The sequence below is a fragment of the Genypterus blacodes genome, unplaced genomic scaffold (genome assembly GCF_046128005.1).
Source record: "Genypterus blacodes isolate CSIRO-AG114 ecotype Tasmania unplaced genomic scaffold, CSIRO-AGI_Gbla_v1 ptg000061l_1, whole genome shotgun sequence".
NCBI lineage: Eukaryota > Metazoa > Chordata > Actinopteri > Ophidiiformes > Ophidiidae > Genypterus > Genypterus blacodes.
Window position 1 is genome coordinate 3,799,210 of NW_027466873.1, and position 25,391 is coordinate 3,824,600.

The 25,391-nt window shown below is 45.5% G+C and overlaps 1 long non-coding RNA gene across 3 annotated transcripts in view; it reads right to left on the reverse strand.

Annotated features, from left to right (window-relative positions):
- LOC143003401 (uncharacterized) overlaps positions 1–25,391 on the reverse strand; it is a 63,680-nt gene that overhangs the window by 17,817 nt on the left and 20,472 nt on the right. For 2 of the 3 annotated variants that reach the window (XR_012963861.1, XR_012963859.1), the window contains exons 2-3: positions 19,445–19,562; positions 14,244–14,380 (exon numbers count right to left, since the gene is read on the reverse strand). This is a non-coding gene — a long non-coding RNA (uncharacterized LOC143003401). Of the gene's footprint in view, positions 1–14,243; positions 14,381–17,869; positions 17,957–19,444; positions 19,563–25,391 lie in introns of all 3 variants that reach the window. The other variant, XR_012963860.1, reaches the window with a different exon arrangement.

Genomic DNA, 25,391 nt, shown 5'->3' on the forward strand with positions numbered 1-25,391 from the left:
AACTGAAATTAAGTATAAATGTGTTGCAAAGTATCTAGGGGGGAAGATCTAGTTTATACAATAAGTCATTTCTGGCAATCGAAAGAGTCACGAGGCAGTGAGGCCAAACAAACAATGAGCTCACTGTCAACGGCAAATTGATTGGCGAGTTAAAGTGTTGTTGTCTCATGCCCAAGTGTGAAAACTTGTACAATTCCTTTCAAATAAATAGTACATGTAAAATAGTAAATGTAAATAATTCTTCCAATCCCTCGGAGAGTCAAGAACACACTCTCAGGTCCTTTACAATCCTCCCCGTAGATCAGCTTGGTTGGGTTTTGTGTGCGTCCTATCGGTGACATCATCCAGCACTAGACAAAACCTCCAACATGCACTTTTTGTTTCTCAAGCTACAGCTGCGTCTCAGTGCGCAGAGCGAAAACAGAAAGCTGCGGTGATTCATGTGGCGAGGATGCTGTGCAAGAGTTGAGACGTCGTGGAACATTTGTAGTTATGCAGGCTTCAATGGGGAGCTCAAATAAGAAATACAGATACATTAATAGATAATGAACAAAAATATTTTCCTTTATATGGGACAGAAAGATGATCGAGAAGCATGAAATTGTGACACCAATTCAGCTTTGCTCAACAATTCAGGTATTTGTCAGGATTTGTCACTATGAATGGTTTGAGCCTCATAGCTGCAATTAAGCTCTGCTGCCACCTGTGTACACAATCGCACCACACAACGACATTCACCTGCTTTAAAATGAGAATCTGGCAACACTGATTCAACTTAACAAATCCGTAAGTAAGTAAGAAACTCTTAACATCACCTTATACTTTATTTCTACATTGTAAGTTTTGAAACCTTATCCCTGGGAACTGAAATGCAATGATGAAATTTGCCCGACTGCACAAGGAAAAACTAATATCTTCCATATGCAACATGAAAATGCTGAGCTGAACAGGGTTTGAGGTACACGCTGTTGCACCAACCATATTTCAGTTGGAATTCATTAGGAAGTTTGGGGCCACATTTTTCTTATGGAAACCGAGAAAAATGAGAAATGCGGATGAGGCTGTTTTTTCCAAGGTCCTTGGAGAGTGTGTAAGTGATCTGAGACACTCGGGGTGGCGTCTGGATGAGCCTGGATTTGGATCAAGACCCTGCATCTGGGGCACATGTGCCGTCAGCAGGGACACGGAGGCGAGGATTTAGAGCCAAAACCTCCCTTGCCGTGTCTATTTTTTCCTTTGTCTAAAATCTGAAAAAAAAAAAAAAATCAAATGACTTTCTGACCGTGCCACAAATATGGACCTTTTCCCTTCTGAAGCCTTGCGACTTGTACATGTTTGTAGCTGTTGTTAGGGCAATGAGTACAACAAGTCCAATCAAATCAGCCGAAACTAAACGTGTTTATGAAACGACTCTGTTGACATGCTCAATTGAGGAGCGATCTCTGCAAAGACAAGGTTTTCTCTGTGGTTTAATGTGCTCAGCAGTTCAGAGGAAACACAAACCAGCAACAGCAACCGCTTAAGACAAAAGAGTCAGACAATAGAGAGATAAACACAAAAAAGCTGTGGGATGTTGCGGTTCCTTGGCTGAACAAGCCAGATCGAGTCCCCTCGCAGGCTCTTGGCATCTCTCTGGCTCGCCCTCCATTCGCAGCATCGGGAGGCCCAGGGCGGCCGACAGGAGTGTGACCGGAGATTATTGTCCTGTGTGCTTGTTTGGGTTAAGGCTTTAGATGGGGAAATGGGATTAGGACAGGCCCGGCTGGAGAGACACACACTAATGGGAAGCAGAAGAGCACTCGCCTGATCCTCCTCCACTCGCGGAGAGCAACCCTGTTATCCCACCTGATTGGATTAGCCCCCTGTTAAATGTGCTATGATAAGGGAGGACCACTGCTGAGATGCTCCTCGGTGCTGCTGGCGAGGGAGCGCATGCACACACTGTACCATACGGCGAGCAAATAGATTCCTCCACGCTGGCTTTAATGCACGATAAATTTTGTTTGCTTTGTTTGTAGTAGTCCAAGTGAAGTGTTAAGGACCAGCAGAACACATGTAGGGGATTTCATGTTTGGCAATGATCTACTTGTGATGACACAATCGCAAGCTGTGTCCAAAATCTTTTGCTATTCGCTGTGTTGTTTTCCAATTACAACACACGGCAAAATAGAAAGTCATGAAAATGGGATGGCATGTGCATTTACTGTAAGTATATATCTGATTTCAGGTTCATAGCCTCAAAACAACACATTATTCTGCTCCCATTCTCTGTATGGGTGTCTCTCAAACAAAAGAACATCAAGTTCTTCATCTGTTTTGTTTGTAATGCTAAGTAACATCAATTTCATAGATTTAGTTATGATTTGCTGCTGAAATGTCTTGTCTACGGTACAGATGTACCACTGGTGGTACACATAGCACAGTTTGAGAACCACTTCCTTCCAGAGCAAACTTTGTGGTTTTGGATGCAGCCACGGACCGTATGGCATATAGAGCATTTCCATATAGACGCATAAATCCACATTACATCATTAATACAGAGCAGTGTTGTCCAACGACGCCGTCTTTTGTTTACCTTCGCTCCTGGAGAGAACCATTAAACCCATAAGGGTCTTTGCAGAAACCGCAGCTTGCTTCCCTAAGCTTTTTATATGAATGTAAATCTTCGGGAAGACTCAAAGTTGCTAATTGCAGCCACTCTACCAATCAGACAGTAATTACTGGTATCCTGCCTGCCTTTCCTTCCAATGGCTGAGCAGCTAATTTGAGCAGTGGTTTAAACAGCTGGAAAACAGCATCCTGTGGCAAAACTGGAGGGGAAGGCTGCGTTTCAGTGTGTGTATGCACTCATGTGTGTATATGTGTGTGTGTGTGTGTGTGTTACTATTTATGTATTCATTTGTGTGCTTTTTTTTGCACATATGGAACCTACAGTGAAAGGTACATTTAATTAAAAGGGATGAAAGTGTGTCTGTACACATTCTCTGCAGGCGTGCGATGTAATATTTCCGCAGAATGTTCTCCCCGCCTCCAGCCGCACGCAGGAAGTCAAAACCTCTATCAAAACGTTAACTCCATCTGACCTACCCGTCATCTTAGTCGCCTTCCCCGTGATTGATTAACATTTTATTAATGTTTCCATTTGCCACCATTTCAGGTGATACAGCATGACACCCGGCGCCTTCACTAGGTGGTGATTGGATTGAAAAGGTTAGCGATCCCATAATTGCTTTTAAATTACACTCCATGTGAGCGTGTGTCATTAATGTAATGATTATCCACATCACACCAATGTTACCTTAGTGAATCTTTAGCCATTTAGTCTTGATAAGGTGACATGTCACACTCATCATCAAACACAGGCCTAATCTTGTTATGTTTGGTTGAGAAGAAACGTTAGGAAACACTTTTCTGAAAATATATAAATGTCATTAAGAGCGGAGCAGTGACAACAGTTGGCTGGTCGCTGCCATTTAACCTGAGTTTGCTCATCGCAGCACACACTGATGGCAGGGTACAAGTACATATAATCAATTAGACTAAAGCTACCGCATGTCCACCTGACAGCCACTTAAGGAATTAGCCCCTGGTATACAAATCACTGTTAGCTAATTAACTAAATTGTTGTTAATGTGGAGCACGTACAAAGGCTACCACACTCTAATGGGAGACCAGTTAATAATAGCAGAAACTATTTATAAAGGAAAAACTGTATGCAATAGCGAAAACCATATAATGAAACTGAGCTTTGATCCATTAATGCAATTTTACAGTTTGACGTTTACCATCTTTGTCTTGTTTTATACATCATTTCATTTCAGCTCCATATTAACACTACTCTTCACTCACAGGTTAGTTCTCATTTTTCTCTGAATCTGGTCTTCAATAGAAACACACTCAGGATGCACTACAGCACACTGACATGCCTATAACATTATTTTATCAACAGAAAAAGTGGAATGTTTACAACTGTCACTTGTAGTACAAACTGTACGGTTTCCTAACCCAGATTACTGTAATTCACCGGGGTGGCTGGGTTGATGCCCAGAGATCAGGACTGCAGACCGAAGTAATTTGTTGTCAGTGAACGACACGCATGCAGCACACAAAATGTTATGGAGGGAAGAAAGCTGCTGGTTGATTGGTCATATAGGCCTCCTATGGCAAATGTACCCACAGTGAACCAGTTTGTGATTTGTTCCTACATGGGAGAGGATTCCTGAAATGCTACTGGTAGTAAATACGGTATTTCCCTGTTTATATTTTAATTCTGGTCAAAATTCCAGAAGATTAAAGGCTATAAAAGTTATCTTACTACTATAAACCACAAGACTTTAAGATTTAAGTCTCCGGATTAGATGGAAACTGAAAAGAACGATTCAATCTGCTACAAAACAAAGTAATTACTTGGGCTAGAAAAGAAAGTTCTACCGGTGTGTGTGTGTGTGTGTGTGTGTCTTCAAACTGAGCGAGATATTTTACAAACAATCAATGGTGATGCTTTGATTGAACACTTGTGCAGAGGCCAACGTCCTGGTATTTTCCTTCAGCGGTGACCTAAGCTCAAATTCTTGGTGCCATTTTATTTTCCACTTTGTTCCACTGGAACTAACAGAGAACAGTTCTGTTTAGTCTGGGATTGTTTCCCTCTGCGTTTGTGTCATTTCACTGGATGTGTTTAGTGTTGAATGTTGAATCATCACTGTGAGAGGGTGAAACAAAGGCATGAAGCTGTACTATTAGTAATTTAATTAGAAATGGTGCAATAGCTGAGGAAGCTGGCGCAGAAGAGAAACTATTTATTTCATTTAGGAACGCTAAATGTGTACAAATGTTTATTCTGTCATTTGTTTCCGTCTCAATCCAACACCTTGTCTCTCTGTGTGTTTAAAAGTGTGTGTACCTATCTTTTTTTAACGTGTTCAGATAGTTGGACGTACACACACGTGCAAGCCTGGACGTGTTTGCGTGTGTTTGTGCGTGCATGCGTGTCTCTCTCATCCACAGCGAGTCGTGAATCTTAATTGCTTGCACATGTGGAGGATTTTCGAGTGTTTAGAATAAAGTTGGTTTCAAGAGGAGGCCAAAAAAATTTAAGAAGAAGAAGAAGAAAAAACAGAGGAGTCTGCCGCTAGACAGCCCGCCCCAGCCCCTCCCTCTGCTGAAACCAATGCCTTTCTCTTGCTCCACTCACAGGAGTAAAGGTCACAGGTCATGGGGGAAGATCTCTGTGATTCGACACAGGCCTGTTGTGTAAAAAGTGGCAGACACACTAAAGCTATGGTGTGTAACGCGACACTCCTCTGCGACTGATCAAAGTGATATCATAAATGAAAATACAAGCTAAATATCCACCGTTTATCCTCTACGCGTATAAGCAAATACATGGCAAATGAGAACAAGAAAAAAAAATCCTGGCATTCCACCCAAACTTCATCCCCCTCCTCTCACCCCTCCGTCCCTCTCAGAGAGGAGATAAAGTGTTCCAGAGACGGGAAACCATGCACAATTTCAAAGATGTATCAGAGGGTAAAGATGGAAAAGTGCTTTTAATCTTGTGTAACCCTATAGGGCTCTAAATGGGACGGGCTTTGGAGACAGGATCCTTTAAAGAGGACATATAATCCTAATTAAAACACAGACCAGAGCTACCACTTGATCTGCGGGGGCCTCGGCTTTAGCTCAAGCGTCTTGGAGTTTAGGATCCTTTATTCCTCTGGATGCAGCGCTAATGAAATGATGGTCGCCGTCTAAAAGCAGCAAATCAAGCGATCGTTATTGTTATCCTACACCGCGCTAATGAATACCTTCAAAAGTTAACAACGCCGCTCTGTCAGAAGGTCGTTACTGTATAAGAAATGAGCAGCTCGAGTCTGGAAATAGGATTTATGTGCACGGTGGAGACACTGCGGAAAAGTTTCTTCTATTGTAGTTATTTAGATAAATGTACCCATATAAATAAATCAGATTTTCAAAAAAATGAAGCATTGTCATGTTAGAACCGAAGTGGGAGGTCATCGCATTAAGTCAAACTGTCCCTCGGTCCCTTCCTCAGCTGATCTCTGTCTCACTTTTTAGCAATATGCCTCTTTTCTTTACAATAGCGTGTAATACCCCCCCACCCACCCCGCCACCCCTTCACCCAAATCCCCCCCAGCTCACTCCAAACCCCCCCTCCCCACCCTCCCATCTCCCTTCCATTGATCAGAGTAATTGAGAACAGCCATGCACTCCCCTCCTCCCCACTCCCCCCTCCCCAGGCTTCTTCTCCCACCCCACCCCCACCGCCCCCCATCCCTAGCCTTGTGAAAACCCAGACATCTGGTCCGCATACACCCCCTTAAAACTCCTCATCCCCTCCTCCGTCACCTCCAAAGGCCCCCGCGCTTCTCGGGTATAACGGGAGAAATTCACAAGGTATTTGTGTGTGAGAAGGCAACAATGAAGAAGAAGAAGAAGAAGATGAAGAGGAAGAAGAGGGAGGAGGAGGAGGATGAAGAAGGAACCAAGAAAATAACAGGGATCACATGTGATGAACACAAATTGAAGAAGTTGGAGCCACATATGGTGTTGTAGATGTGGTGCTGAAAATTTCTTTGTAAATTTGCCCGTGAACACTGAGGCGAGTTTAAACAAGTTCCATTAAATATTAAAATTTGATGTCTCTCTGTATTCTGCAGTGCCGTCGTTACTTCTCTTAAAGCATCAGGGAGGCTTTGTTTACACTGATATGAACTGGGCTGCTGTGGGCATGTTGCTACAGAGGAAGAGGAGAGAGGATGAAACACAAAACACAAAGTTGCGGATGATCTCTGATATCAATGCTTGATATTGACATCATTGATATCCAGGCTTGCACATGCTTGAACATATTTGATCGGGCTGCTGGTAGTTTAGCAATTGACGCTACATCACACTGCTGACAAAGTAGGGAAGGAAGAGGCTGTGGGGTTAGCGTGTGAGCATGATAGCAACAGTGCTACGCTAAAACTGAGTGGAATGAGACGCCCTTGTTTGGACAATATTACCTCAGAGTGTAAGATCACAGGATTCTGTACACTCTGTACCGCCTGTACTTTGCACAGAAAGGATCATGGATTTTTAACTTCTGTGCATGTGTTTGTGTTTGTGCTTGTTCGCTATGTGTGTGTGTGTGTGTGTGTGTGTGTATGTGTTTATGTGTGTGTGTGTGTGTGTGCGCTGTGTGCGTGTGTGTTTATCCAGCAGGAGCACCGGCAACAGTGTAAGTTACGCGGTGCAGATAGAGATCAGGCAGGGACAGATTTAATTAACAGATATCTCTCCTTAATGTAGATTCTTGGGCTCCTACAGACACATTCCCTTGTGCTTATCCAACCAGAAATAACTTATCTTGGCTCTGCACTAGTTGTAATGTATTTCTTACAGCGTTTAAGGGAAAAGGGTTTCGGTAGAGAGCCGACACCTTCATGTTTACTTACAGCAAACAGCCGTCTACAAGATTAGTATTCAGAGAATTACCGCTAATATCTATGCATTACACTGGCATACATCCTCTGCTGTGCAGCGTTCAACACTATTGTCTTTGGAAACTCTTTGTGTGCACACGTGTACAGTGTGTATTCATTTGCTCACCATAAACTAATGCTAATAGAGGTTTGCCCTTTTAACTATCTCTCAAGGTTACTGACATCAATTAAAGCAGGTCCCATTGGCTGGATGCCCAAAGCACGGAGAGGAAGAGAAGGGTTCATCATCCAATAAATCACCCGAGGAAAGGAGAGATAGGGGGGAAGAAAAAAGGAGGTGAAGAAGTGTGAGAGGGGGTTAAAGCGATACAGAGGTGAGCGCAGAGAGGAGAGGGGGACTTTGAGGAAATGTGCCCTGCAGCGCCCAACGCACCGAATCACTTTAAATGATTCCAATAATTATGAAATAAAGTTTAATGCTTATGGATTCAACGTATGGATTCAGCGGTAACTACAGTCCTGTTTGTTGCCATGGCTCAACGACCTGGAATGAGTCAATGGGTGTGGAAGAGGGAGGAAGAGATGAAGGCAGAGAAACAAGTGCTTGGTAAAAGCGAAGGAGTCGGCTTCCTTTACTGTTGCATTAAAACAATCCTGCTGCAATGATTAACGGGAGCCTCTCCACACAATTATTTGTGTTTACATAAAGAATAATTTCACACACTGTACCGCTGTGCACACACACTGAGTGCGTGTGTTTCCATATGCCTCAATGTGTTTACAGATGTTGCATGCAGTCGCAGGAATACCCCTTAATGCGTAGAAGTAAATGTATGTATGTGTATGTGTGTGTGGGGGGGGGGGGGCCTCATCCTGGCTCCCTCAGGTGATCTCTCATTCTGTTCATTAAGACTTTTACATAAGTGCTGATGTGAAGTCGCTTCAGAGACTTCCCCCCTCGTTGATTCAAAGTTCTTCCACGTCACTACAGAGGGATGCGAGGGCCTGAAGCTCGGCGGCTTGTTGCGCAGAGAGATCATGGGTCGTCTCCCGAAATTTACCCCCGGTCTGGTCTTTTACGGTGTTTCCCGTTTGGCCTCTGGTGTACGGTTATTTAAAAGTTCCTGGTGAATTCATTTTGCAGGTGATGCAACTTCACCCTTGAGCGCGTGCGTCACCTTTGTGTGGATGGAATAAGTGACGGTAATCATTCCCTCATGGGCGTGTAGCGTACGATTCATTCTTCAAACAAGCTGGGGTTAAACATTGTTGTGAGACTCGTGTTGATTCTTGAAATACGTCTAAATTGCGGCGGTATTTAAAGCCTCAAAATGGGCTGTGTGCCAAGCGTGTGTGCACCAATTCACCAAATTAAACCCGAATGTCTTTTTGAACACACACACACGCGCAGACACGCTCGCGCACGAGGAGCCGATCATTAAAAGGACTGAAATACAATCCAATGACACATAGCACTCTGTTTAAAAGCATACTTTGAGTTGGATGAGGAACTTTAATTAACCTGTGCCGCAGATAGAAGGGAAGGAGCAGTTATGCGCTGGCCTCTGGCGTGGCGCCTGTCCAGCCTGCAGAGGTGAAATATGTCCTTATGGATTTGGAGTCAGTGCCATGCAATATTCCTCTCCTCCACATACACATTAACCTTGCAGGTGTGAACGCGGACAAAGACTGGGGACAGATGATGGAGGGACGGCGTGTGAGAGATAAGGTCCCTCGCTTCTCTTCACTCCACACACACACACTCAGCAATAACAGCCAGCGACGCCATCAAGGAAACTAACAGAATTTAAAATCGTTTTTTTTTGTTTGTTTCTGGCTTCAACACGACTGCGCCGTCACACACCACCTGCCCTTATGGCCTATCCTGTCACTGTCCCCCCTCCCCCCCTCTCTGGTTTCTAAGCCCCCCCCCGGGTTTGTGACTCTGTAGACCTTGGGTCCAGCTTTCCCAGACGGTGATTTAAAATAACAATTGCATGCATATCAGGTTTCAGGCCTCTGAAATTCATGTGAGATGAGGTAATGTGATCACTGCGCAGCGCCATCCAAACCTCTCGCTCACTCTCTGTGTCTTTGTGTGTGTGCGCACGCTTGTTTTCCTTACCGTTCCTTTTAATGAACATAACAGGGATTGGTAATACATTTGTGTAAGTTTTGTTTTGTTAAATGTGTTCTACTGCGTCCTCTGCCAGGAAATACATTTACACATATTTACGTACGTATGTAAGAAGAGATGAGATGCAGGTCTTTGAAAGAAAAAGCATATCTCTTTCATATTTGACACTTTGTCAAGCATGAGAGCTTAGTGCCTGTTTTCAATTAGATCCCAAGTTAAAGGGGCATTAAACTCTTACATGCTTTCATTGAGTCAAAATTACAACTCAATTAATACCCCATAAAATGGTCACAGAGTTAACGATTGAGCAAAGAGACATAACCATAACGTTACTCATAACATTAAAACCAGACGTCAGGGTTGCAGTGCCTCGCTGCACATGGAGAGACACAAGACGCTTGTCAACCCAGTAAGTGCCAGTGGATAAACACTAATAATAGCTTCCATAAAGCCACTCATATGGCACTGTGGGCCAAGCCTAGGGGGACCATTAAAGATGTCTTGGCCCAGGGCATTCCTCGCCATATCCAGGTAGGGAGTTTTGTGGTTTGCATGACACTGGTGGATAGCAGCAGCAGAGTCAGGTGATAAGAGAGACTCACGGAAACAAAAGGCCGGAGGGACAGATACGACAAGCAATTAGAGCTGGAGAATAAAACCGGCCATTATGCTGCGAGAGGAACTATAGGTGGAATGCCGGCGCGGTGACGGAATGCTAGGGAGAAAATGGTGTTTGTGATTAGGAGGAAGCACAGCTAAGCTGGGAGATGATTTGTGGACCTCGCTGTTAGAACGCTTACAAAACACCTAAATGCAGTACATGAAGAACATTTGAAAACAAGCAAAGGGCAAGAAAAACAAGTTATAAGTATGGATGAAGGAGGAGAGCAGGGGCGGACCTCAGTGTACTCAGAGCTTTTGATTCCTCCGCTGCCCATCCACCAGTCCAGCCTCCTGAAATTCCCTTCCCTCATCCGTCAAATTCCACCCCCCCCCCCACACACACACACCCCACCCTGCGATCTGCATCCTCACTCTCCCTTCCCCTACATGGCTTTAATAAACACGCACCCTTTGGTTTAATCTCCCAGCAACACGTTCGTCTCACCACGAAGACGTGGCCAACATCCCTCACTCCTTCCCTCCCCCACACATCTCTCTCCGACCCGTCCCTCATATGACAGGTAGCTTTCAATCGGGTAATCATTGGCTAAGTAGCCATTTCCATTTTTTTTTTTTGCCCCTGTATGGAAGGCCGGCGGTGTTTGAAAAGGCAGAGGCTTGTAGGTACTGCCGCTAATGGCGCGACAGACAAGGCCTCCTCATTCTGTCACGGCGAGCTGAGGAGGAGAGCCTCTTATCAGCCAGCCACAGCCACCATTCCTCACCAAATTGGCTTCTACTTACCATCTCTCATTTCCTCCTGCTCTCTTTCCCGACCCACTACCATTCCCATTTACTTATCCATGACTCCTTCCATTCCTCACGAGGGAACGTAGCGGAACAAATCAACAGCAGACCTTTTTTTTTTATTTCTTGGGATCGTACGCTCAATGATGACGGGTTACTTTACTCACCGTTTGCCCCCAAATGAAGGCAATCCATGCAGAAATGGAAAAGCTTACAGTAAGTGTAGAAATATAAATGGCCTCTGTTGTTTCACACCTTTCTGCTGTTCCAAGTCCTGTTAGTGGAAGAAACTCGATACAACTTGTACCATAAATGAGCAATAAAACAAGCCAGTGCGCATTACTTCAATTTCTTTTTCCCAGCTATTCCTGCTCATTCCCCCTTTTATCCCTGGATGTGTACAATTAAAGCACAATCTACTCACCCGCTCCCCCTCTCACACACACACACACACACACACACACACTCCCCTCAGTCCCATATGTTGTTGTGTGTGGCGGAGCTGTTGAGAAAGAGAGAAGTGTTAACCTCCTCTCCAAACCGCAGGCAAAAGGGCTGCATTCCTCCCTGAGAACTCAACGTGCTGTTTATCTGCATCCATGCACTCTGTCGCCATGGCAACCCCCACCAAATACATTGGCCCGTTCGTCTCTGTTTAATTTTTTCCTCCCCTTTTTTTTTTTTTTTTTTTTTTTTGATTTCATCACTGGGCTCCCATGCAACACTCTCGCTAAGATAAACAGAGATGGAGCCCGTGCTCGGCCAAGCCTGCGCCAGTTTATTTTGAGTCCCCGCCCGGTTCGGTCCATGACGCTGTTTCGCCATCCCCTCTCACTTTTCACTGCTTGAAAATTGGAAAATGCTCAGCCGTTTTGTGAGGCGGGAGGAGGAGGAGGAGGAGGAGGAGGAGATGGTCGGGGGCCTGAGGTTTGACTTGGCTCGGTGGCTCATGTGAGACACGACGCCCCGAATAGTTTGAGAGCGGCGTGTTTCACTGCGCGGCTTACGACACGTCACACCCGGAGACCATGAAAAAGCGTGGCCTTCTGGGAGCACTGAAGATTCATTATTTATCTGTTTACAAACTGTCACCGCCGCACGATATAAACAAATTTGATCACTCTCCGTCGCACACACAACTTTGCCATATTCAAGAAATCAGAGGTGAGACGAGGCCCTAAAACTTCACGTTAATGGACTAGCCTGTAATACGACACTTTGTTCTCTTAATTAGCACTTATTCTCCTCTATTCAGTCGTCGTTCCAATGGTTGGCTATTCCTTTATTAGGCAGGATTCCATCTCCAGCTTCCCAATAGGCACTTAACTCCTGCCTAATAGAGGATTTTCCCACACTTCCTCTGACAAGCCATTCAGCTGAGAAGAGTTAATTTGTTTCTAATGCTTGGCTAATGGAGGATACTGATGGCAGGAATGGAGTGGTGGATTTTTTTATTTTTTGTATTTTTTTTTGGTAGGGGGGTGTAGACTTTCCCACCACATCCCTGTCTAAAACGAAACCTTTAAATGGAGAATACTCTAAACCGCAGAGTAATGGCGAGAATCTGTTGACTTACAGGGTTAAAGATTGAGACGGGAAGGCAGAGAATGATGAAATGGAAAACGTTGCTCTGCTGCACAAAACGCTGCGAGTGTTGATCACAATATTTGCACCCAGACAGAGAGGAAGTCTACGGACGCCTTCATTGTTGCTTTTTTATTATTCTCCCTTTTCTTTTTTCCCCTCCCATGGATGTCAGAGGAGGGGGGACTCTCCCGGACTATCTCAGCCCTGCAGTGGCCAGTCAGTTAGCATGTGAGTGACAGCCTGTGGCACTATCAGCTGTCCTCCTGTGCAGCACCAGTGGCAGGAAGGAGAGAGCCGGGGTGCGGGCGAGGATGGAGGCGGAGCCGTGCCAGGCGAGGAGGGATGAGGCTCACCAAAGGCTATCTGGAAATAGCTCTGTGGTCCAAATATGGCTCCGCTAATCAATCTAATTCCGTCTGCGAGCTTTGGCCTTCTCCCTCAGACGTTTCACTGCTTCAAGATAACCTTATCTTAACCTGCCACATCCTTTACAATTAGTGCTCTCTCTGTGCACACACACAATAGTGTGCAGCAACACAGTCAACACAGGCATTTATTGTCTTATGTTTGCGTGTTATCTTGGCAAGGTGAGTGTAATGTAAAGAGCTATAGCTTCTTCTATTATTAATCCCCTCGCTGTTTATTGATCAAATGTTTGTGAATGCAGCACTCACTGTTTACTCTTCATCACGTGCGAAAACCAAGTGCTTCTGCGAGGGTTTGCATCCTCGCTCGAGTCTGCGGCTGCTGTCGTGCCCGTTTGTAAGAGCGAGGAAGTGAAGTGCATCCGCCGCCATCGAGCATGACAGCAGCACAGAGATGCAGGCGTTGCTTCATTGGGAAGACGCTGTTCCGATCTGTTATGCTTCACACCTGTGTCATGGAAGACTGAGCAAGCTTTAGCGTGGCATGAAACTCCAGCGGCAGAGGATCACCGCAGTGTGCCGGCATCACTTGTGTGAGGGGGAGCGGAAGGCCGGGTGGGGGTGCGATTCGGGGAGTGGAAGGATATGAATATGAAACTTTAATGAGGGAGCTCTCAACATGGCGACGCTGATCACACCTGATCAGCCAGTTGATTGCTGTGGGAATCACCGATTCTTCAACTGGTCCTACTGGGAGGCAAAGTAGAGACAGTAAAGCCAGTCTCATTGAGGAGAATCTGCCAGGAATTATATGTTTGTGCGCATTAACATAGGAGAGGGAAGAGGTTTGATACGTGTAACGATCACGTAACGGGACATCTGTTCAGTGCCGCTTCAGACTTGCTCCGTCTTATCCGGGAACAATCTGAGCAAAGATGAAGACGAATCTCAGCGAGGTCAAACAAACAAAGATTTCACCTCCTCGCTCCTCCCTGCACTCCCTTCCTCCTCTGTTAACCCTTTGGATGTCAAATACCTTTTCCCTACGGCTCACGTGAATTCAGGGACTCAACCTGGCTATTGATCCTCCTCTTGCTTTACATCTGTGCATTCCATGTTTGTGTTGGTGCCCGTGAATTAATGCGTCCCGATGAAACCAGGAGAGACACACACACACACACACACACGCACACATACACACACACACACATACATACATACATACATACAAGCCGGTGGTGACTTGTCAGGATAATTAGGACTAGTAATGAGATGTGGTGGGTGGAGTGCATTTACCTCACCGATGCTGATGACCAATGCCCTTGACGTCCATCAGGGGGATGAAGCTGGAGAGATAGAGCTCGGTCAGCACGCAAGGAAAACGCAGCGTTTACTGAACCAGTCGCCTTCAGTCTCTTCACTGTGAATATTCACTGTGATAAATAGGGAAAATCATGCATATTATATCTGCCTGGTTCCAATTGCACAGCAACACAAAAACACACCATATTTTTGAACATTATTCATTAACATCTGGACAAAGCACAAAGTCTCACGGGCTAAGTCTGTTTAAATTCGGTGCTGGGAGACAGAACTGGACGTTTAACCCAGAGCTGTTTGCCCGTCATTTGACACCACACCACAATAAAAATGATTAGAATAATTGATCAATTTACTCTGGGGCCAAACTGATCAATGAGATACATTATTAAAAGAAGGGTATTGATCAGGGAGGGAGGCAAGCTGAGTAAAATGTTTACCGCAGCAGAGAGGCCCGGGATCGATTGCGCGGCCAATGAAGTTGAATAGGGCCCTGTGTACGGATCAATGTGTGATGGAGCAATAGGGTGTATGGATCTACGCACTGTCCACTGGCCCTTTGTAACACACACACACACACACACACACACACACACACACACACACACACACACACACACACACACACACACACACACACACACACACACACACACACACACACACACACACACACACACACACAGAGCCAGTGAAAGCCTGTGCACTATCTGAGATGGCGCACAAAGCTGAGGCGGGGGCGGGAGGGGAGAGGCTCTGTGTCATCCTCGTTACCATAACAGACCTTTACGTCAATGAGCAAGGCAGGGCACATCTTGGTTTGGCGGGGGGAAGAAAAGGGATTCGACACGAGTATAGCAGGCGAGCAGTTTCAAGCACGTGGTAGGGGGAAATTCATTTGTATTTGTGCTGAGATAAATTCAAATGAATGGAGGTGTGGTTTTGACGTTGACGCATTTACGTTAGTGGCTGTCAATCACTTGTCGTAACGAAGTAACAACAGTGCAGCATGAACCGGCTCCTAAGCAGCCCCGTTTTCTAATACGAGAACCTGTCAGGCGGCATTATCCCTCTCCTTACGTTTATATGTGCATATTGTGTGTGTTCTTTTTTTTCCTCCATTTTCTCACAACACAGCTTGTTAATGCAATGCAGTTTGACAGCCAACTGTCATTTCTCAGATTTCAGAGCCGCTCGCAGCAAACGAACACGGCACAAGTCGGCGGCAGACTTTTCAAATGAGTCTGCACTTTTCGCTGCAAACCCACGCAACAATAGGGTAACTTTAAGAAAATAAAATAAAATAGGTCACTGTAATGTATTACCTCGCTCAAGTTAAGTATTAGCTCCCCGCGAGCTGATTTTACTGTAAGACAGCGCAGTTAAATTTATGGAAACTAATGGCTACCTGGAAGATAGGAAAGATAAGAAATATGTGAGGTTATTTTCAGGGGAGTTCTTCATAAGCTTCCAAATAACATCAGAGTAATTTGTAAAGAACAAGTATTTCTATGAAACACGTTTATTTTTTCGCTCTGAGTTACAAAACAAATTGTGGTGTTTGTGTGCACGTGTGAAAGTATCTTCATTGAGCCTTATATACAGTGTGTGGGTGTGTGTGTGTGCATTTGTGTGTGTGTGTGTTAGTGGGGGGTATCGATTGTGGACAGGGACATTTTAAAAAGTCAACACAGAGCACTACTCCACCATCAGTTCAAGGAGCTATTTTCCACACAAAAGAAAGCTTTGAGGGGAGAAAAGAGGAGAGCAGAGAAAAGAAACAGATCTCAAAATGTGCTGGAAAAAGAAAGGCAGACTCAAGGCTCCTCTCTTTCTCCCTCTCTCTCTCTCTCTCTCCCCCTCTCCCTCTTCCCTCCCTTCTTCTCTGGCTCCTTTCTTTAGCCGCTATAGAAAGCAGCAGAATGATTGTGGGGTGCAATCGGGGGAGATGGGGGTGTGTGGCGGGGGTTTACTGAATAGACCTCAATGCTTTTACAGATTTCCTCTCTCCCCACCATGGAGGACATCTGACCTTTGAGGGGGGAGGACGAGGGAGACAGAGATAAAGAAGGAGGGGCAGATGGGAGAGAGGAGGGGAGGGAAATCATAATGAAAAGTGGTAATTCCTTAGAGAGGGAGTGAGAAAGAAATGTCTAAGGGCCAATAATGAGATCGTCTGACTAGCAGGTTGCTATAGCGACCACCGCAGTATTACTATACACTACAGTGTATGAATGAGAGAAAGACCATCTATTGTTGCTACAAGTGGATGGGTCAGAGAGGAGAGGAAAGACTGCGGGAGTATGTGGCGAGCAGAAGCGACTCAGTTAAATGGATGATGCATGAAACGCCCCTCAACCAATTTAACACAAATACGGCCTAAAGAAAGATCAATTTAACTGAGAAGTATGAGGACTTGCATTTCCTTCTGAGCAAACAGACCCTCATTTATGTATAGGTTTCCCTCTAATTGGTCAGTCGTGTTAAAAAGGATGTACCACACTGGGAGCTGAAGCTTGGTTGCCTGTGGAGGCCCTTCTCTAATTGGCCGGCGTGGGATCCAGGTGGGCTGAAGTTAACCCTGTGCAACTGTTTGGTTGGTCGCTCGGTCGGTTGGGTCGGCGCAAGTACCCCCCCCCCCCCACCCCCCCACCGCCCCCAGCCCCCACCGCACCCCCAGCCCGAGCTCTGCGTCGAGCTGCAGATCTGATTACATCGGTCTCTTTACAAAAGCTTTGCCTCCCAACACCTGCTCCCACTCCACTCCTCCAGCCTCTGATAAACTATCATCGCTGCAGATTGAGACAAATGATCTCCCCTCTCCTGCCCCACTGTTTGTGCATGCGCGAGTGTGTATATCTGTGTGTATCTCAGGGGGTGGAGAGGAGGAGTGAGAGCGCGAGGAGTTTTACTCAGTGATTACAATATGTTTCGAAAGTGGATTATATTTACGCCTGTGAGTGAGAGAGAAGAAAATATCAGTTTGCATATGAACACCCGCCTGTTTTGGGTCTCTGCGCTGCAATCGTGTGACACTGGCCCGTGGGTAACGAACGTTTCCTTCCTCGGAGGAAGTACTGGTTCATGTGAGGCCCGGAGACAGGAGGCGGTGTGGGTCAGCGATAATCACATTGAATGGACAATGCTGCAGATAGGTGTGGGCTGGCGTACACGCATGCCTGGTTTGACAGAGAGGAACTGGCAAAGAATACGTGCTCACGCTATGGGGTCAACAACGAAACAAAATAGCCTGATAAGAGGCATCGCACTTCCACATTTATACTGTGGAGATGAAAGAAAAGGCACACAAAGGCACAAGATTTACAGAGCAAAGATTAGTGGATAACACGCACCATTCCTGCGTATGTGTGTGTGTGTGTGTACTACAACATTTTTAGGTCTAAAATTTGACCTGATGAAGAAGACAACCACACCAGAAACACGGCAGTGACGAGATGGATGGATGAGAATCCCACTCACAATGTGGCAAAACTTTACTACATTATTATTCTAATATTTGTTTGATTTAAATAAAGTGTATTTCTGTAATCATTGTACACCCAGAAATAAAACTTTTTCCAGCGGATAGGAATACGCCTTACAATAGTTTCATCACTTGTCAGGCGGCAGTAGAGGTCAGCCGGGGAAGGATGAAGGAGGAGGAGGAAGGGTGGACAGTCGCCGCCTCTCTGTGAGAATCAGACAAACGCACACACACTTGGTGAGTCGACAGTTTGGGACGCTGAGCGTTGCCGTCTATGCGCAGCCAGCTGTTCCTCTGTGTTACAAATGGACAGACGCCTCCATGTTATTTTAGAGAAAGAATAGAGACCTTCCACCCGCTTTGCTAAGCTGGAGAGAAAGACGTTTAAGAATGAAGTGTGAGGTCACACCCCCTCTGGCTCCATGTATGAATCCTTCAGGTCAAGCGCGGGACAATAAAGCTCAAGGATTGATTCCCTCCCATGTCCAGAGATCAAACGGTGACAAAACTGATGTGACAGACGACACAATTTTCAAACGAATGCTCTCACAATCTCACTCCTTGAGCTTCGGTTTTCAGTGAAATGCGTAACCAAGGCAACTTCAGGATGTTTTGTTTTCCCAAAGCAGCGAGCGAGACATGAATGCCATTTCTATCTATGCTCTTATCAGCTCTGGACCGGAGGACACAGGCTGCCCTTCCGTGTCCCCACGACTACAGCCTCTTTTAGGAATCTGGGGCCACCGCTCACCATTGTGCTGTCCTACAGGAAGTACGGTTCACTGCTCACTCCCAGCATTCACTGGGTTTCCTGTGTCAGGTTACCACGTCCTGTGTTTATTTTCTTAGCTTTTTTGTCTGTATCCACCCTATAGGATTTTTCTAACATCCACCAAACCATACAATGGAGAGGATGGCACTATCTCGACTATTGGGAGGTGTTTCACTGTGAAGAATGCATCTTTATCTCTTCAGGGATTCTTCTCCCACCACCAAGTGCTCCGACTCTTTCTTTCTACGGCTGTCTTCTGGCGCGGCTTTCATTTCCCAAGTCTCTATCAGGTCTGCGGAAAAGTGTTTTTTCCAGCCTAAACCAAAAAGAACCTCAATCAATTTCAAATTAAGCAGTCCATTCAATGGACATTGTCTTTGACAGATAAGCTTGTTACACCTTGAGAAAAGGCTAAAGGAAAGACTTTAAAACAATCTCCTCAAAGTAATTATTGCTCTGCTTGGACTTTTTTTTTCTTTCTGCCCCTCTAAAACAAACAGCTTTGGAAAACTTAGCAGGGTGTGATTGATAGAGAGCATGAATGATGTATAAAGTCTATTTTGTTCAGATCGATACTGAATTTCATTAGGACACACACGCAAGCGCAGTCACACACACGCGCGGGCCATCCTTACCGAGGACATTGCAGGGTTTCCACTGTTACAAGTGTGACCGCGTATCTCATTGACGAACAAGGCAGAGTGAGCCTGGGCCTGTTATCATTCCATATCAAAACCTCCAAACAAGGTGCCCTGTCTAATGCTGACTCCCACACTTCATTTTAAGTTGCCTTGATGTGGTTAGGCTTTCTACGTGCTTCCATAAAGGGTTCACCTGCATGCTAAGCACTGACCTCTCCACCAAAGCAACAACCCCCTTTCTTGATTTACCCCTGTGAAATTCCCCCTGAGGATAGCTCACCTCTATTGTCCTTCCTCCCACTCTTCTGTATGCCCGCAATGATGACCATGCTGCTCCTGAATTCACATCCAGTATCCACGCTGGCGACTTCCTTCCACCTTGACAGTGTGAGAGCAACCTGAGAGGAGGGGAGACGTGTTTCAAACTCTAACATTGCACAGGTCCAGGCCCTTACATGTCTCTGAAAGTTTTCACAAGGCATCTCTGCAGCTCCACATGAGCAGAAAGTGTTAAACAAGTGAGAGACTAAACAAGCTTTGTGAAGGGAGAAGGAAAAAAAACTGGGGGTCTGGAAATCATTTCCTAGTTAGTGTTTATATACAGAGCCAGCACTGGTCTTTAGATGGTGCTCAGACGCAGTCTGGTGTTGTGGGACTCCATACACCCTGGCCAGACACACCAGGGACAGGACTGGTGACAGATGAGGACATGAGAATAGACTCTTTCTGACCCACTCAAACAGTTTTTGCTCTGTACAGAAACTGCATTTCTGTGCAATGGCTCATTTCCTCTTGGCTTATCTCTGCAATACAGGATGGATAGAAGGATGTTCAATGCAGATCAGTGAGCTCAGCAAGAGAGAAACCAGCCCAGTGCCATGCTTATTGTGAAATCTGTCCACGCGAAAACTGATCCATTTGAATAACACAGAAGTACAAGTTAAGAAAAAACTCAATCTTCAAAATCCTTTTTTGCAATTAAAATTTTTGACACAGAGTAAACACTGCCATTTGGAGGGGTTCACTCACTAAAGAATTTCAAATACACTCAGAAACAATCACAAACATACTCAACAAAGCCCCACATGGCTACACTGTACACAGCCATGGCTTGGGGATCTGTGAACACAGAGCATCTGAGCATGCATCACACTTGGCGTTTTACGACAGAGGTCAATCACCGTGACCTCTGCGGGCTTGTATTTCATGGCAGGACTTGGTCAGTGGACCGTGAGGTGCAGGGACAGGGGGTTTGGGATGTTACTGCTCAGAATCTCATCTCCACAGCTCCCAGGGGACACCTCGCCCGGGCTTGTAATGAGAGGCTTTAACTCATTTTACTTGGTATAGGAGGGGGTAGAGCACTCGCGGGGGGTTCGGGGCCATGGAGGGCCACACTGTTGATAAATAATGACCCTGTATGTGTCACTTGCCATAATACCACTTGAAGGAAAATTATGTTTTTCCTGCACCATAAATCTCAAGCACTGCCCTTGTTTTTGGCGATTCCTGACAAACCTCTAGGAACGTTCAATGTGAGGAACACGGTGGATTCAGCCTTTGCCAGTGTGAACGAGGGTGTCGGGCTCCATGTTTCCGATCTATTCAAGCTATGTTCTCACCACAAGTAAAGTCAGACTGAAGGAAAGGCGTCATTCACTGAGTCGATGCCAGTGATGAAGATCACCATCAGTTTAATTTGGGTATCTGATCATTTAATTATGTAACCAAACAAATAATAAAGCTTCTGTAATTTCACACTTAGCTTACTGTGGGGTCAGCTGCTCCACATGCACTTCTTCCCACCCCCACTTCACCACGCTGGTTTCTGGGAGTTACATTCCACGCATAAAATATGCAACCCAAAAAGCCTCTGGGCCCCCTAAGAAATAAAGAGGACAGTTACCATGGCAACCTTGAACAACAGCGGCACACAACATCCCGCTGACGGACAGCACACTCCAGGAGGCCGGTGCACAGGTGCTATTTTCTTTCAAAACACAAAGAATGGAAAAAAAACTCATATAGTGCTAATGTTCTTAAATATAAGGCAAATTACCTTACCAAATGCTAATGTCTTGTAGCGAGCCTCTGCGGGTTTAGCAGCTCAGATTTTGTGTGTCCAAGAACATTTGTGCTTTGTCAGGATTTTTTTTTGTTATCTTTGCCTTCGGGGCATTCAGAGAATAAATACAGGGCTATAAAAAGTACAGCTTCGTAGGAATTGTGAATCTCTTAAACTAACTGTCCCGTGTGTGCGTGCCACTAAATCTAAGCGTCCTTTTCAAACAGAAGCGACTCTACGGTCTGTTTGTATATTGGAGGATCAGACGTGCCTGGGAATGCGAGACAACAAAGCAATTATAAATTTGCTAATTATCCAAAATACACAACTGCAATATTAAAATGGTCTTTATACTAACAGGTTACAAAAACACAACCATTGGCAGAATGTAAGGAAAAATGTAGCCACTGGCTGAAGTGATAATAAAAGGAGATACAGACCCCAAAGGAAACATGTGAGAGATAAAGGGATGGAGAGGGAGAGTGGGAGTCGTGCTTTAAGATGTGTTAATGGCGTCGCGCATGGATCCAGTTCCCACAAAACAGTTCATCAGCCTAATTAAAAGAACCTTGGCATGATACATTCTGAGCAGTGGGGAGTCAGGCCACGTGCCAAGTCTGCACTCACCTCCTCTCTCTCTCCCACACACACACGCACACGCACACACACACACACACACACACACACACACACACACACACACACACACACACACACACACACACACACACACACACACACACACACACACACACACACACACACACACACAGAGCTATCAGCTACAACAACACACAAAGAGTATAAGAGAGACAGCAAAATTCTGGGCACATTCTCAAGACACTCCGCTTTGTGATCCAGCAAAAACAAACCGGGAAACTGTATTTGAACCGCAGCGAGCGCTGACTGTCAACGATGTTTGTCACTGTCGCCGACCATCGCTTGTCCTGTTTGTCCTCCGAGTCTGAAAGGAGCATTCAGTGTCCCCTCTACAAAGTATCCTGAGTGCTAAAGTGAGTCATCTTTGGCAAATCCTGGAGAGAAAACCAGTCTTTTGGAGCACTACTGTACATATGAATCAAACTTACGTATGGAGGGACTGCCAGGACTTAATGCGTTGCACATTGCTCGAGCACGCAAACACATATGTACTGTATTCCAGCGTGCGCGCACACACACACACACACACACACACACACAGAAACGACACATACACTCGTACAAAACTGCTACACGTGTTTGTTTAAGCATTTTTTCCCTTTTTCTCCAAAATAGACACGCCAGGGTTGCTACAACAGTGGGACACATTCTACAAAACAACCTAGCTTAGAAGAAGAAGATCATCTTACATAGGAAAAAAATATGTATTTTCATTGGGTAAGAAAATGGAAAATATTAGAGACAGCAACTTCTGAATTCAACAAGAGAATCATGATATTGATTGAACTGTGTGCCCTGCTATACACACCATCACGCTAGATGTGTTCTCCATTAGGACTTCTGCAGCCATTGCAAACTGTTTTGTTATCTAGTGTGAATCTATTGTGTAAAAATAACTTTCATGGCTGTTGTCTTCCATTTTGTCTGTGAAACAACTCCCTTCGGAGCTGGAAAAGCAGTGCAGCAGTGCTTCAGAGTGACCTTCATCACCTCATTGGCTACATCTGTACTTGCACGGTGAAATCCAACCACGCTGTTGTAATTTCAATTGTAAGTGGTTACACCGTGATAGATATTGTGCCTCCCTCTCTCTCTCTCTCTCTCTCTCTTCCTCTCTCTCCCCATGTCACCTTCCCCGCAGAGTCAACCTGTCCGTTTAAAAGTGCCGTCCTCCTACGAGAGCTACATGGCGAGGAGACGGGAGAGGACAAGCAGGTAATGGGATTGCCACACCCTGTTTGAGGTTCAGAGCCGTACGAGCTCTCAGCTGTGGAATGGCTCCAACTGCCGGGACGCGTCTGAGGGAAGCATCGCCTGGAATCACTCAACCTGTACAAGCTCATCGTGCTGTTCTGTCCAAGCCGATATGGAGGAGATATGGAGAAGAAACGAGACAGCCCCAAAAGTCTGCACGCGTGCACAAATGTACGTGCAGAACTCCAACGCGATGCCCACTTGGATGCTTTGCTTGTGTCAACCATTGAGTTGAACCTTCTTGTTTCTCTCCGATTCTCCTTCATATAGCGTTACACTTTGTTTTCTCTCTCTGTACAACCACAGTGAGGTACCTGTGCTGTAAGATTCAAGTCTGCAGTGCAGGCCCATGTGTAATTCAGTGATGTAATTTGGTGATGATCATGTGCTCTGGGTGTGTTTTCTTCTTTGTACCCATGCGTCATTCTCTCCCCAATACCACACCTTCCATACGACAATAAATCCAACAGCTGTGTGCAGCATCCAGCATCTTTCTACCCTCTAACCCTCTTACCTTAACTCCATAAAATAAAAAATAAAAACCTTTTCCATCTCCCAAATCCCTTCATCCATGGCCTACAGGTTATCTCCCCCTACTCTACACATAATCCTGGCCCCTCTGGCGGAGAAGGAGAAACAAGAGAGACGGGGTGGAAAAGAGACGAAAACATACAGACGCAGAAAACAGAGAGACAGAGACACGGGAGGGAGGGGGGTAAAGGGGGGGGGGGGGAGAGAGAGAGAGAGAGAGAGAGAGAGAGAGACATACACACAGGGAGGAGAGGCGAGAGAGGTGATACGGAAGGAAGCGAAAAAAAAAGTCTCGAAGACAAACGGCGACGCTGTTGAGTCAGTGGAACAACAAGAAAGTGTAAACATGTTCCCTTTTTCCAACGACCTTTACTGGAGGGGGGGTTGAGGGGGGGCAGACCTGTCAACGATTGTTAACATGTGTGTCCAGGTTTCCTCTGAGGCCGTTTACTGGGAGACCGAAGGAGGTTCAGCACCCGAGATTTATGGCTCCCGGGGAAGAAGTGGAAGTGTGTTATTGATAAGTTGCCGAGCAAAAGCGCTGGGCGTCCACTGCAGTAATTAGAGGGATGAACTTGCGGTGCATTGATTGGCTGGAGTCCTGGAGAGACACCAGGACCTGCTCATATAGCCACACGCTCACACTCCTGACCTCCATGTGGCCAGGTGACTCACCTCTGCCTCCATGATATACTGTACGCATCATCGGCACAACTATGATATGCGTACGGGCTTCAGAACTAAACAATAGAAGAATGCTAAATTTGTACATGCAGACAGACCCGGATCTGACTTTGTGCTTCAGTATCTGTGTGTGTGCGTCTGTGCGTGCATGATTTGTCTGTGAATGTGCATGCATATGTGTGTGTGTGAGTGTGTGTGTGTCTGTGTCTGTGTGCAAGTGTCAGTGTGCTTATGGGTGGAGGTGGAAGAGTGCTGCTTCTGTTCAAGTCTAGCATTATCCCAGCATTCACCAGTGTTTCCAGTGACCACAGGCTTGGAGTGCGGCCCAGTCCTTCTAGACACTGCTTAGCAATGGGACCCGCCATTGTTTAATTTGGCTGCATATTGCAGTGTTTTCAGTATTGCCTAAAAGAGGAGGGGTCAGTGGAAGCAAGCGGTGAAGTCTGGGCTGAAGGGAGGAGGAGGAGGGGGAGGAGTACCATCAATTTTATTTCCATTTCCCAGCTTTCCTAGAACGTAGGAAAAACCACAGATGCAGAAGAAATTAGCGGAGAAAAAGTCTATCTAGTTTTATTCTGTCGCTGCACCAGATAGGATTACATCATAAAAACTATTCAGATTGCTCAAAGGTCAGGGAGCTCCAACCAAATCTTGAAGGCCTGAACCTGCAGGTTTTTCATCCTGACATGTAATTACTTACTCATCATTCACCCTGGGTCACAGGTAATGTTTCAATCCATGAAATACATGGCATATGTCATTTATTCAAGCCAATTTCCAAATTAAGCAGATAAAGGTTGTCACACCAACATGGTTTAAGTCCAGATCAATCGGACTCGTCCAGCCAGATGAGTTAAGGTCTTTTGAGCAGGTTTGAACACAGAAATCACACCAAAACATCCACAACAAGAATTTTCAGAGAAAGAGATCTTGTTTGCGGTGAGAACATGATACGACCAAGTTCTGAACCACCAACAATGGGATCTATTACCTCATCTAGAACCACAGAGGTTTATACTATATATCTATGCTC